Genomic DNA, 10,000 nt, shown 5'->3' with positions numbered 1-10,000 from the left:
ACTTGCTAGCAGACAGCCACACGCTAAACTGACAGGATGAGAGCTGAAAATGCTGTCAAAATGCTTTTTCCACCCCAAGTTGGGACGAGTGTAATCTTTAAAAGAGTCAACTGTGGGCTTTTTCTCGGCTTAAGGCCATACTACCCTGAGAACGCCCGATCTCGTCCGATCTCGGAAGCTAAGCAGGGTCGGGCCTGGTTAGTACTTGGATGGGAGACCGCCTGGGAATACCAGGTGCTGTAAGCTTTTTTTGTTTTTTTTTTGCACCTCCGTCGCAAAAGTAAACTTTCACAAAATAATTCCAGTTTGCTAGCTACTTGCTAGCAGACAGCCACACGCTAAACTGACAGGATGAGAGCTGAAAATGCTGTCAAAATGCTTTTTCCACCCCAAGTTGGGACGAGTGTAATCTTTAAAAGAGTCAACTGTGGGCTTTTTCTCGGCTTACGGCCATACTACCCTGAGAACGCCCGATCTCGTCCGATCTCGGAAGCTAAGCAGGGTCGGGCTTGGTTAGTACTTAGATGGGAGACCGCCTGGGAATACCAGGTGCTGTAAGCTTTTTTTTTGTTTTTTTTTTGCACCTCCGTCGCAAAAGCAAACTTTCACAAAATAATTCCAGTTTGCTAGCTACTTGCTAGCAGACAGCCACACGCTAAACTGACAGGATGAGAGCTGAAAATGCTGTCAAAATGCTTTTTCCACCCCAATCTGGGACGAGTGTAATCTTTAAAAGAGTCAACTGTGGGCTTTTTCTCGGCTTACGGCCATACTACCCTGAGAACGCCCGATCTCGTCTGATCTCGGAAGCTAAGCAGGGTCGGGCCTGGTTAGTACTTGGATGGGAGACCGCCTGGGAATACCAGGTGCTGTAAGCTTTTTTTTTTTTTTTTTTGCACCTCCGTCGCAAAAGTAAACTTTCACAAAATAATTCCAGTTTGCTAGCTACTTGCTAGCAGACAGCCACACGCTAAACTGACAGGATGAGAGCTGAAAATGCTGTCAAAATGCTTTTTCCACCCCAATCTGGGACGAGTGTAATCTTTAAAAGAGTCAACTGTGGGCTTTTTCTCGGCTTACGGCCATACTACCCTGAGAACGCCCGATCTCGTCCGATCTCGGAAGCTAAGCAGGGTCGGGCCTGGTTAGTACTTGGATGGGAGACCGCCTGGGAATACCAGGTGCTGTAAGCTTTTTTTTTGTTTTTTTTTTGCACCTCCGTCGCAAAAGTAAACTTTCACAAAATAATTCCAGTTTGCTAGCTACTTGCTAGCAGACAGCCACACGCTAAACTGACAGGATGAGAGCTGAAAATGCTGTCAAAATGCTTTTTCCACCCCAAGTTGGGACGAGTGTAATCTTTAAAAGAGTCAACTGTGGGCTTTTTCTCGGCTTACGGCCATACTACCCTGAGAACGCCCGATCTCGTCCGATCTCGGAAGCTAAGCAGGGTCGGGCCTGGTTAGTACTTGGATGGGAGACCGCCTGGGAATACCAGGTGCTGTAAGCTTTTTTTTTCTTTTTTTTTGCACCTCCGTCGCAAAAGTAAACTTTCACAAAATAATTCCAGTTTGCTAGCTACTTGCTAGCAGACAGCCACACGCTAAACTGACAGGATGAGAGCTGAAAATGCTGTCAAAATGCTTTTTCCACCCCAATCTGGGACGAGTGTAATCTTTAAAAGAGTCAACTGTGGGCTTTTTCTCGGCTTACGGCCATACTACCCTGAGAACGCCCGATCTCGTCCGATCTCGGAAGCTAAGCAGGGTCGGGCCTGGTTAGTACTTGGATGGGAGACCGCCTGGGAATACCAGGTGCTGTAAGCTTTTTTTGTTTTTTTTTTGCACCTCCGTCGCAAAAGTAAACTTTCACAAAATAATTCCAGTTTGCTAGCTACTTGCTAGCAGACAGCAACACGCTAAACTGACAGGATGAGAGCTGAAAATGCTGTCAAAATGCTTTTTCCACCCCAATCTGGGACGAGTGTAATCTTTAAAAGAGTCAACTGTGGGCTTTTTCTCGGCTTACGGCCAAACTACCCTGAGAATGCCCGATCTCGTCCGATCTCGGAAGCTAAGCAGGGTCGGGCCTGGTTAGTACTTGGATGGGAGACCGCCTGGGAATACAGGGTGCTGTAAGCTTTTTTTTTTTTTTTTTGCACCTCCGTCGCAAAAGTAAACTTTCACAAAATAATTCCAGTTTGCTAGCTACTTGCTAGCAGACAGCAACACGCTAAACTGACAGGATGAGAGCTGAAAATGCTGTCAAAATGCTTTTTCCACCCCAATCTGGGACGAGTGTAATCTTTAAAAGAGTCAACTGTGGGCTTTTTCTCGGCTTACGGCCAAACTACCCTGAGAATGCCCGATCTCGTCCGATCTCGGAAGCTAAGCAGGGTCGGGCCTGGTTAGTACTTGGATGGGAGACCGCCTGGGAATACAGGGTGCTGTAAGCTTTTTTTTTTTTTTTTTGCACCTCCGTCGCAAAAGTAAACTTTCACAAAATAATTCCAGTTTGCTAGCTACTTGTTAGCAGACAGCAACACGCTAAACTGACAGGATGAGAGCTGAAAATGCTGTCAAAATGCTTTTTCCACCCCAATCTGGGACGAGTGTAATCTTTAAAAGAGTCAACTGTGGGCTTTTTCTCGGCTTACGGCCATACTACCCTGAGAACGCCCGATCTCGTCCGATCTCGGAAGCTAAGCAGGGTCGGGCCTGGTTAGTACTTGGATGGGAGACCGCCTGGGAATACCAGGTGCTGTAAGCTTTTTTTTTTTTTTTTTTGCACCTCCGTCGCAAAAGTAAACTTTCACAAAATAATTCCAGTTTGCTAGCTACTTGCTAGCAGACAGCCACACGCTAAACTGACAGGATGAAAGCTGAAAATGCTGTCAAAATGCTTTTTCCACCCCAAGTTGGGACGAGTGTAATCTTTAAAAGAGTCAACTGTGGGCTTTTTCTCGGCTTACGGCCATACTACCCTGAGAACGCCCGATCTCGTCCGATCTCGGAAGCTAAGCAGGGTCGGGCCTGGTTAGTACTTGGATGGGAGACCGCCTGGGAATACCAGGTGCTGTAAGCTTTTTTTTTCTTTTTTTTTGCACCTCCGTCGCAAAAGTAAACTTTCACAAAATAATTCCAGTTTGCTAGCTACTTGCTAGCAGACAGCAACACGCTAAACTGACAGGATGAGAGCTGAAAATGCTGTCAAAATGCTTTTTCCACCTAAAGTTGGGACGAGTGTAATCTTTAAAAGAGTCAACTGTGGGCTTTTTCTCGGCTTACGGCCATACTACCCTGAGAACGCCCGATCTCGTCCGATCTCGGAAGCTAAGCAGGGTCGGGCCTGGTTAGTACTTGGATGGGAGACCGCCTGGGAATACCAGGTGCTGTAAGCTTTTTTTTTTTTTTTTTGCACCTCCGTCGCAAAAGTAAACTTTCACAAAATAATTCCAGTTTGCTAGCTACTTGCTATTAGACAGCCACACGCTAAACTGACAGGATGAGAGCTGAAAATGCTGTCAAAATGCTTTTTCCACCCCAATCTGGGACGAGTGTAATCTTTAAAAGAGTCAACTGTGGGCTTTTTCCCGGCTTACGGCCATACTACCTTGAGAACGCCCGATCTCGTCCGATCTCGGAAGCTAAGCAGGGTCGGGCCTGGTTAGTACTTGGATGGGAGACCGCCTGGGAATACCAGGTGCTGTAAGCATTTTTTTTTTTTTTTTGCACCTCCGTCGCAAAAGTAAACTTTCACAAAATAATTCCAGTTTGCTAGCTACTTGCTAGCAGACAGCAACACGCTAAACTGACAGGATGAGAGCTGAAAATGCTGTCAAAATGCTTTTTCCACCCCAATCTGGGACGAGTGTAATCTTTAAAAGAGTCAACTGTGGGCTTTTTCTCGGCTTACGGCCAAACTACCCTGAGAACGCCCGATCTCGTCCGATCTCGGAAGCTAAGCAGGGTCGGGCCTGGTTAGTACTTGGATGGGAGACCGCCTGGGAATACCAGGTGCTGTAAGCTTTTTTTTTTTTTTTTTTGCACCTCCGTCGCAAAAGTAAACTTTCACAAAATAATTCCAGTTTGCTAGCTACTTGCTAGCAGACAGCCACACGCTAAACTGACAGGATGAAAGCTGAAAATGCTGTCAAAATGCTTTTTCCACCCCAAGTTGGGACGAGTGTAATCTTTAAAAGAGTCAACTGTGGGCTTTTTCTCGGCTTACGGCCATACTACCCTCAGAACGCCCGATCTCGTCCGATCTAGGAAGCTAAGCAGGGTCGGTCTTGGTTAGTACTTGGATGGGAGACTGCCTGGGAATACAGGGTGCTGTAAGCTTTTTTTTTTTTTTTTTTGCACCTCCGTCGCAAAAGTAAACTTTCACAAAATAATTCCAGTTTGCTAGCTACTTGCTAGCAGACAGCCACACGCTAAACTGACAGGATGAGAGCTGAAAATGCTGTCAAAATGCTTTTTCCACCCCAAGTTGGGACGAGTGTAATCTTTAAAAGAGTCAAGTGTGGGCTTTTTCTCGGCTTACGGCCATACTACCCTGAGAACGCCCTATTTCGTCCGATCTCGGAAGCTAAGCAGGGTCGGGCCTGGTTAGTACTTGGATGGGAGACCGCCTGGGAATACCAGGTGCTGTAAGCTTTTTTTTTTTTTTTTTGCACCTCCGTCGCAAAAGTAAACTTTCACAAAATAATTCCAGTTTGCTAGCTACTTGCTAGCAGACAGCAACACGCTAAACTGACAGGATGAGAGCTGAAAATGCTGTCAAAATGCTTTTTCCACCCCAATCTGGGACGAGTGTAATCTTTAAAAGAGTCAACTGTGGGCTTTTTCTCGGCTTACGGCCATACTACCCTGAGAACGCCCGATCTCGTCCGATCTCGGAAGCTAAGCAGGGTCGGGCCTGGTTAGTACTTGGATGGGAGACCGCCTGGGAATACCAGGTGCTGTAAGCATTTTTTTTTTTTTTTTGCACCTCCGTCGCAAAAGTAAACTTTCACAAAATAATTCCAGTTTGCTAGCTACTTGCTAGCAGACAGCCACACGCTAAACTGACAGGATGAGAGCTGAAAATGCTGTCAAAATGCTTTTTCCACCCCAAGTTGGGACGAGTGTAATCTTTAAAAGAGTCAACTGTGGGCTTTTTCTCGGCTTACGGCCATACTACCCTGAGAACGCCCGATCTCGTCCGATCTCGGAAGCTAAGCAGGGTCGGGCCTGGTTAGTACTTGGATGGGAGACCGCCTGGGAATACCAGGTGCTGTAAGCTTTTTTTTTTGCACCTCCGTCGCAAAAGTAAACTTTCACAAAATAATTCCAGTTTGCTAGCTACTTGCTAGCAGACAGCCACACGCTAAACTGACAGGATGAGAGCTGAAAATGCTGTCAAAATGCTTTTTCCACCCCAAGTTGGGACGAGTGTAATCTTTAAAAGAGTCAACTGTGGGCTTTTTCTCGGCTTACGGCCATACTACCCTGAGAACGCCCGATCTCGTCCGATCTCGGAAGCTAAGCAGGGTCGGGCCTGGTTAGTACTTGGATGGGAGACCGCCTGGGAATACCAGGTGCTGTAAGCTTTTTTTTTTTTTTTTTTGCACCTCCGTCGCAAAAGTAAACTTTCACAAAGTAATTCCAGTTTGCTAGCTACTTGCTAGCAGACAGCAACACGCTAAACTGACAGGATGAGAGCTGAAAATGCTGTCAAAATGCTTTTTCCACCCCAATCTGGGACGAGTGTAATCTTTAAAAGAGTCAACTGTGGGCTTTTTCTCGGCTTACGGCCATACTACCCTGAGAACGCCCGATCTCGTCCGATCTCGGAAGCTAAGCAGGGTCGGGCCTGGTTAGTACTTGGATGGGAGACCGCCTGGGAATACCAGGTGCTGTAAGCATTTTTTTTTTTTTTTTGCACCTCCGTCGCAAAAGTAAACTTTCACAAAATAATTCCAGTTTGCTAGCTACTTGCTAGCAGACAGCCACACGCTAAACTGACAGGATGAGAGCTGAAAATGCTGTCAAAATGCTTTTTCCACCCCAAGTTGGGACGAGTGTAATCTTTAAAAGAGTCAACTGTGGGCTTTTTCTCGGCTTACGGCCATACTACCCTGAGAACGCCCGATCTCGTCCGATCTCGGAAGCTAAGCAGGGTCGGGCCTGGTTAGTACTTGGATGGGAGACCGCCTGGGAATACCAGGTGCTGTAAGCTTTTTTTTTTTTTTTTTTTGCACCTCCGTCGCAAAAGTAAACTTTCACAAAATAATTCCAGTTTGCTAGCTACTTGCTATTAGACAGCCACACGCTAAGCTGACAGGATGAGAGCTGAAAATGCATTCAAAATGCTTTTTCCACCCCAAGTTGGGACGAGTGTAATCTTTAAAAGTGTCAACTGTGGGCTTTTTCTCGGCTTACGGCCATACTACCCTGAGAACGCCCGATCTCGTCCGATCTCGGAAGCTAAGCAGGGTCGGGCCTGGTTAGTACTTGGATGGGAGACCGCCTGGGAATACCAGGTGCTGTAAGCTTTTTTTTTTTTTTTTTTTGCACCTCCGTCGCAAAAGTAAACTTTCACAAAATAATTCCAGTTTGCTAGCTACTTGCTATTAGACAGCCACACGCTAAGCTGACAGGATGAGAGCTGAAAATGCATTCAAAATGCTTTTTCCACCCCAAGTTGGGACGAGTGTAATCTTTAAAAGAGTCAACTGTGGGCTTTTTCTCGGCTTACGGCCATACTACCCTGAGAACGCCCGATCTCGTCCGATCTCGGAAGCTAAGCAGGGTCGGGCCTGGTTAGTACTTGGATGGGAGACCGCCTGGGAATACCAGGTGCTGTAAGCTTTTTTTTTTTTTTTTTTGCACCTCCGTCGCAAAAGTAAACTTTCACAAAATAATTCCAGTTTGCTAGCTACTTGCTAGCAGACAGCCACACGCTAAACTGACAGGATGAGAGCTGAAAATGCTGTCAAAATGCTTTTTCCACCCCAAGTTGGGACGAGTGTAATCTTTAAAAGAGTCAACTGTGGGCTTTTTCTCGGCTTACGGCCATACTACCCTGAGAACGCCCGATCTCGTCCGATCTCGGAAGCTAAGCAGGGTCGGGCCTGGTTAGTACTTGGATGGGAGACCGCCTGGAAATACCAGGTGCTGTAAGCTTTTTTTTTTTTTTTTTTTGCACCTCCGTCGCAAAAGTAAACTTTCACAAAATAATTCCAGTTTGCTAGCTACTTGCTAGCAGACAGCAACACGCTAAACTGACAGGATGAGAGCTGAAAATGCTGTCAAAATGCTTTTTCCACCCCAATCTGGGACGAGTGTAATCTTTAAAAGAGTCAACTGTGGGCTTTTTCTCGGCTTACGGCCATACTACCCTGAGAACGCCCGATCTCGTCCGATCTCGGAAGCTAAGCAGGGTCGGGCCTGGTTAGTACTTGGATGGGAGACCGCCTGGGAATACCAGGTGCTGTAAGCTTTTTTTTTTTTTTTTTGCACCTCCGTCGCAAAAGTAAACTTTCACAAAATAATTCCAGTTTGCTAGCTACTTGCTATTAGACAGCCACACGCTAAACTGACAGGATGAGAGCTGAAAATGCTGTCAAAATGCTTTTTCCACCCCAATATGGGACGAGTGTAATCTTTAAAAGAGTCAACTGTGGGCTTTTTCTCGGCTTACGGCCATACTACCCTGAGAACGCCCGATCTCGTCCGATCTCGGAAGCTAAGCAGGGTCGGGCCTGGTTAGTACTTGGATGGGAGACCGCCTGGGAATACCAGGTGCTGTAAGCTTTTTTTTTTTTTTTTTTTTGCACCTCCGTCGCAAAAGTAAACTTTCACAAAATAATTCCAGTTTGCTAGCTACTTGCTAGCAGACAGCCACACGCTAAACTGACAGGATGAGAGCTGAAAATGCTGTCAAAATGCTTTTTCCACCCCAAGTTGGGACGAGTGTAATCTTTAAAAGAGTCAACTGTGGGCTTTTTCTCGGCTTACGGCCATACTACCCTGAGAACGCCCGATCTCGTCCGATCTCGGAAGCTAAGCAGGGTCGGGCCTGGTTAGTACTTGGATGGGAGACCGCCTGGGAATACCAGGTGCTGTAAGCATTTTTTTTTTTTTTTTTGCACCTCCGTCGCAAAAGTAAACTTTCACAAAATAATTCCAGTTTGCTAGCTACTTGCTAGCAGACAGCCACACGCTAAACTGACAGGATGAGAGCTGAAAATGCTGTCAAAATGCTTTTTCCACCCCAATCTGGGACGAGTGTAATCTTTAAAAGAGTCAACTGTGGGCTTTTTCTCGGCTTACGGCCATACTACCCTGAGAACGCCCGATCTCGTCCGATCTCGGAAGCTAAGCAGGGTCGGGCCTGGTTAGTACTTGGATGGGAGACCGCCTGGGAATACCAGGTGCTGTAAGCTTTTTTTTTTTTTTTTTTGCACCTCCGTCGCAAAAGTAAACTTTCACAAAATAATTCCAGTTTGCTAGCTACTTGCTATTAGACAGCCACACGCTAAACTGACAGGATGAGAGCTGAAAATGCTGTCAAAATGCTTTTTCCACCCAAAGTTGGGACGAGTGTAATCTTTAAAAGAGTCAACTGTGGGCTTTTTCTCGGCTTACGGCCATACTACCCTGAGAACGCCCGATCTCGCCCGATCTCGTCCGATCTCGGAAGCTAAGCAGGGTCGGGCCTGGTTAGTACTTGGATGGGAGACCGCCTGGGAATACCAGGTGCTGTAAGCTTTTTTTTTTTTTTTTTTGCACCTCCGTCGCAAAAGTAAACTTTCACAAAATAATTCCAGTTTGCTAGCTACTTGCTAGCAGACAGCCACACGCTAAACTGACAGGATGAGAGCTGAAAATGCTGTCAAAATGCTTTTTCCACCCCAAGTTGGGACGAGTGTAATCTTTAAAAGAGTCAACTGTGGGCTTTTTCTCGGCTTACGGCCATACTACCCTGAGAACGCCCGATCTCGTCCGATCTCGGAAGCTAAGCAGGGTCGGGCCTGGTTAGTACTTGGATGGGAGACCGCCTGGGAATACCAGGTGCTGTAAGCTATTTTTTTGTTTTTTTTTTGCACCTCCGTCGCAAAAGTAAACTTTCACAAAATAATTCCAGTTTGCTAGCTACTTGCTAGCAGACAGCCACACGCTAAACTGACAGGATGAGAGCTGAAAATAATGTCAAAATGCTTTTTCCACCCCAAGTTGGGACGAGTGTAATCTTTAAAAGAGTCAACTGTGGGCTTTTTCTCGGCTTACGGCCATACTACCCTGAGAATGCCCGATCTCGTCCGATCTTGGAAGCTAAGCAGGGTCGGGCCTGGTTAGTACTTGGATGGGAGACCGCCTGGGAATACCAGGTGCTGTAAGCTTTTTTTTTTTTTTTTTTGCACCTCCGTCGCAAAAGTAAACTTTCACAAAATAATTCCAGTTTGCTAGCTACTTGCTAGCAGACAGCCACACGCTAAACTGACAGGATGAGAGCTGAAAATGCTGTCAAAATGCTTTTTCCACCCCAAGTTGGGACGAGTGTAATCTTTAAAAGAGTCAACTGTGGGCTTTTTCTCGGCTTACGGCCATACTACCCTGAGAACGCCCGATCTCGTCCGATCTCGGAAGCTAAGCAGGGTCGGGCCTGGTTAGTACTTGGATGGGAGACCGCCTGGGAATACCAGGTGCTGTAAGCTTTTTTTTTTTTTTTTTTGCACCTCCGTCGCAAAAGTAAACTTTCACAAAATAATTCCAGTTTGCTAGCTACTTGCTAGCAGACAGCCACACGCTAAACTGACAGGATGAGAGCTGAAAATGCTGTCAAAATGCTTTTTCCACCCAAAGTTGGGACGAGTGTAATCTTTAAAAGAGTCAACTGTGGGCTTTTTCTCGGCTTACGGCCATACTACCCTGAGAACGCCCGATCTCGTCCGATCTCGGAAGCTAAGCAGGGTCGGGCCTGGTTAGTACTTGGATGGGAGACCGCCTGGGAA

The 10,000-nt window shown here is 46.5% G+C and overlaps 30 non-coding genes and 2 pseudogenes across 30 annotated transcripts in view; all 32 read left to right on the top strand.

Annotated features, from left to right (window-relative positions):
• Nucleotides 1-127: 127 nt before the first annotated feature.
• On the top strand, nt 128-246 carry LOC147183640 (5S ribosomal RNA). Its single transcript, XR_015092216.1, has one exon. It is a non-coding gene; the product is annotated as a 5S ribosomal RNA (ribosomal RNA).
• A 196-nt stretch (nt 247-442) lies between these two features.
• LOC147183639 (5S ribosomal RNA) lies at nt 443-561 on the top strand. Its single transcript, XR_015091766.1, has one exon. It is a non-coding gene; the product is annotated as a 5S ribosomal RNA (ribosomal RNA).
• A 198-nt stretch (nt 562-759) lies between these two features.
• LOC147183638 (5S ribosomal RNA) lies at nt 760-878 on the top strand. The gene has a single exon (XR_015091435.1). It is a non-coding gene; the product is annotated as a 5S ribosomal RNA (ribosomal RNA).
• A 196-nt stretch (nt 879-1,074) lies between these two features.
• On the top strand, nt 1,075-1,193 carry LOC147183637 (5S ribosomal RNA). The gene has a single exon (XR_015093915.1). It is a non-coding gene; the product is annotated as a 5S ribosomal RNA (ribosomal RNA).
• Nucleotides 1,194-1,391: 198 nt separating this feature from the next.
• On the top strand, nt 1,392-1,510 carry LOC147183636 (5S ribosomal RNA). Its single transcript, XR_015093914.1, has one exon. It is a non-coding gene; the product is annotated as a 5S ribosomal RNA (ribosomal RNA).
• Nucleotides 1,511-1,707: 197 nt separating this feature from the next.
• LOC147183635 (5S ribosomal RNA) lies at nt 1,708-1,826 on the top strand. The gene has a single exon (XR_015093913.1). It is a non-coding gene; the product is annotated as a 5S ribosomal RNA (ribosomal RNA).
• A 196-nt stretch (nt 1,827-2,022) lies between these two features.
• On the top strand, nt 2,023-2,141 carry LOC147183634 (5S ribosomal RNA). Its single transcript, XR_015092735.1, has one exon. It is a non-coding gene; the product is annotated as a 5S ribosomal RNA (ribosomal RNA).
• Nucleotides 2,142-2,336: 195 nt separating this feature from the next.
• On the top strand, nt 2,337-2,455 carry LOC147183633 (5S ribosomal RNA). The gene has a single exon (XR_015092725.1). It is a non-coding gene; the product is annotated as a 5S ribosomal RNA (ribosomal RNA).
• Nucleotides 2,456-2,650: 195 nt separating this feature from the next.
• On the top strand, nt 2,651-2,769 carry LOC147183632 (5S ribosomal RNA). Its single transcript, XR_015093912.1, has one exon. It is a non-coding gene; the product is annotated as a 5S ribosomal RNA (ribosomal RNA).
• A 196-nt stretch (nt 2,770-2,965) lies between these two features.
• Nucleotides 2,966-3,084, top strand: LOC147183631 (5S ribosomal RNA). The gene has a single exon (XR_015093911.1). It is a non-coding gene; the product is annotated as a 5S ribosomal RNA (ribosomal RNA).
• Nucleotides 3,085-3,281: 197 nt separating this feature from the next.
• LOC147183630 (5S ribosomal RNA) lies at nt 3,282-3,400 on the top strand. Its single transcript, XR_015093910.1, has one exon. It is a non-coding gene; the product is annotated as a 5S ribosomal RNA (ribosomal RNA).
• Nucleotides 3,401-3,595: 195 nt separating this feature from the next.
• Nucleotides 3,596-3,714, top strand: LOC147183629 (5S ribosomal RNA). Its single transcript, XR_015091671.1, has one exon. It is a non-coding gene; the product is annotated as a 5S ribosomal RNA (ribosomal RNA).
• Nucleotides 3,715-3,909: 195 nt separating this feature from the next.
• On the top strand, nt 3,910-4,028 carry LOC147183628 (5S ribosomal RNA). Its single transcript, XR_015091778.1, has one exon. It is a non-coding gene; the product is annotated as a 5S ribosomal RNA (ribosomal RNA).
• A 196-nt stretch (nt 4,029-4,224) lies between these two features.
• Nucleotides 4,225-4,343, top strand: LOC147183627 (5S ribosomal RNA; annotated as a pseudogene).
• Nucleotides 4,344-4,539: 196 nt separating this feature from the next.
• On the top strand, nt 4,540-4,658 carry LOC147183626 (5S ribosomal RNA). Its single transcript, XR_015092492.1, has one exon. It is a non-coding gene; the product is annotated as a 5S ribosomal RNA (ribosomal RNA).
• A 195-nt stretch (nt 4,659-4,853) lies between these two features.
• On the top strand, nt 4,854-4,972 carry LOC147183625 (5S ribosomal RNA). Its single transcript, XR_015091247.1, has one exon. It is a non-coding gene; the product is annotated as a 5S ribosomal RNA (ribosomal RNA).
• Nucleotides 4,973-5,167: 195 nt separating this feature from the next.
• LOC147183624 (5S ribosomal RNA) lies at nt 5,168-5,286 on the top strand. The gene has a single exon (XR_015093909.1). It is a non-coding gene; the product is annotated as a 5S ribosomal RNA (ribosomal RNA).
• Nucleotides 5,287-5,474: 188 nt separating this feature from the next.
• On the top strand, nt 5,475-5,593 carry LOC147183623 (5S ribosomal RNA). The gene has a single exon (XR_015093907.1). It is a non-coding gene; the product is annotated as a 5S ribosomal RNA (ribosomal RNA).
• Nucleotides 5,594-5,789: 196 nt separating this feature from the next.
• On the top strand, nt 5,790-5,908 carry LOC147183622 (5S ribosomal RNA). The gene has a single exon (XR_015091236.1). It is a non-coding gene; the product is annotated as a 5S ribosomal RNA (ribosomal RNA).
• Nucleotides 5,909-6,103: 195 nt separating this feature from the next.
• On the top strand, nt 6,104-6,222 carry LOC147183621 (5S ribosomal RNA). Its single transcript, XR_015093906.1, has one exon. It is a non-coding gene; the product is annotated as a 5S ribosomal RNA (ribosomal RNA).
• A 197-nt stretch (nt 6,223-6,419) lies between these two features.
• LOC147183620 (5S ribosomal RNA) lies at nt 6,420-6,538 on the top strand. Its single transcript, XR_015093905.1, has one exon. It is a non-coding gene; the product is annotated as a 5S ribosomal RNA (ribosomal RNA).
• A 197-nt stretch (nt 6,539-6,735) lies between these two features.
• On the top strand, nt 6,736-6,854 carry LOC147183619 (5S ribosomal RNA). The gene has a single exon (XR_015093904.1). It is a non-coding gene; the product is annotated as a 5S ribosomal RNA (ribosomal RNA).
• A 196-nt stretch (nt 6,855-7,050) lies between these two features.
• On the top strand, nt 7,051-7,169 carry LOC147183618 (5S ribosomal RNA). Its single transcript, XR_015091928.1, has one exon. It is a non-coding gene; the product is annotated as a 5S ribosomal RNA (ribosomal RNA).
• Nucleotides 7,170-7,366: 197 nt separating this feature from the next.
• LOC147183617 (5S ribosomal RNA) lies at nt 7,367-7,485 on the top strand. The gene has a single exon (XR_015093903.1). It is a non-coding gene; the product is annotated as a 5S ribosomal RNA (ribosomal RNA).
• Nucleotides 7,486-7,680: 195 nt separating this feature from the next.
• LOC147183616 (5S ribosomal RNA) lies at nt 7,681-7,799 on the top strand. The gene has a single exon (XR_015093901.1). It is a non-coding gene; the product is annotated as a 5S ribosomal RNA (ribosomal RNA).
• A 198-nt stretch (nt 7,800-7,997) lies between these two features.
• On the top strand, nt 7,998-8,116 carry LOC147183615 (5S ribosomal RNA). The gene has a single exon (XR_015091235.1). It is a non-coding gene; the product is annotated as a 5S ribosomal RNA (ribosomal RNA).
• A 196-nt stretch (nt 8,117-8,312) lies between these two features.
• On the top strand, nt 8,313-8,431 carry LOC147183614 (5S ribosomal RNA). The gene has a single exon (XR_015093900.1). It is a non-coding gene; the product is annotated as a 5S ribosomal RNA (ribosomal RNA).
• Nucleotides 8,432-8,627: 196 nt separating this feature from the next.
• On the top strand, nt 8,628-8,756 carry LOC147183613 (5S ribosomal RNA; annotated as a pseudogene).
• A 196-nt stretch (nt 8,757-8,952) lies between these two features.
• LOC147183612 (5S ribosomal RNA) lies at nt 8,953-9,071 on the top strand. The gene has a single exon (XR_015093899.1). It is a non-coding gene; the product is annotated as a 5S ribosomal RNA (ribosomal RNA).
• Nucleotides 9,072-9,269: 198 nt separating this feature from the next.
• On the top strand, nt 9,270-9,388 carry LOC147183611 (5S ribosomal RNA). The gene has a single exon (XR_015092124.1). It is a non-coding gene; the product is annotated as a 5S ribosomal RNA (ribosomal RNA).
• Nucleotides 9,389-9,584: 196 nt separating this feature from the next.
• On the top strand, nt 9,585-9,703 carry LOC147183610 (5S ribosomal RNA). The gene has a single exon (XR_015093898.1). It is a non-coding gene; the product is annotated as a 5S ribosomal RNA (ribosomal RNA).
• A 196-nt stretch (nt 9,704-9,899) lies between these two features.
• The window catches only part of LOC147183609 (5S ribosomal RNA), a 119-nt gene continuing 18 nt past the window's right edge, over nt 9,900-10,000 (top strand). The window contains exon 1 of the ribosomal RNA XR_015093897.1: nt 9,900-10,000. This exon is cut by the window's right edge and continues 18 nt beyond it. This is a non-coding gene — a ribosomal RNA (5S ribosomal RNA).

Source organism: Leptonotus elevatus, chromosome 1 (assembly GCF_054856555.1).
Source record: "Leptonotus elevatus isolate MCC_2025b chromosome 1, RoL_Lele_1.0, whole genome shotgun sequence".
Taxonomy (NCBI): domain Eukaryota; kingdom Metazoa; phylum Chordata; class Actinopteri; order Syngnathiformes; family Syngnathidae; genus Leptonotus; species Leptonotus elevatus.
The sequence above is the reverse complement of the archived record's forward strand: the minus strand, read 5'-3'. Positions and strand labels throughout refer to the sequence as shown.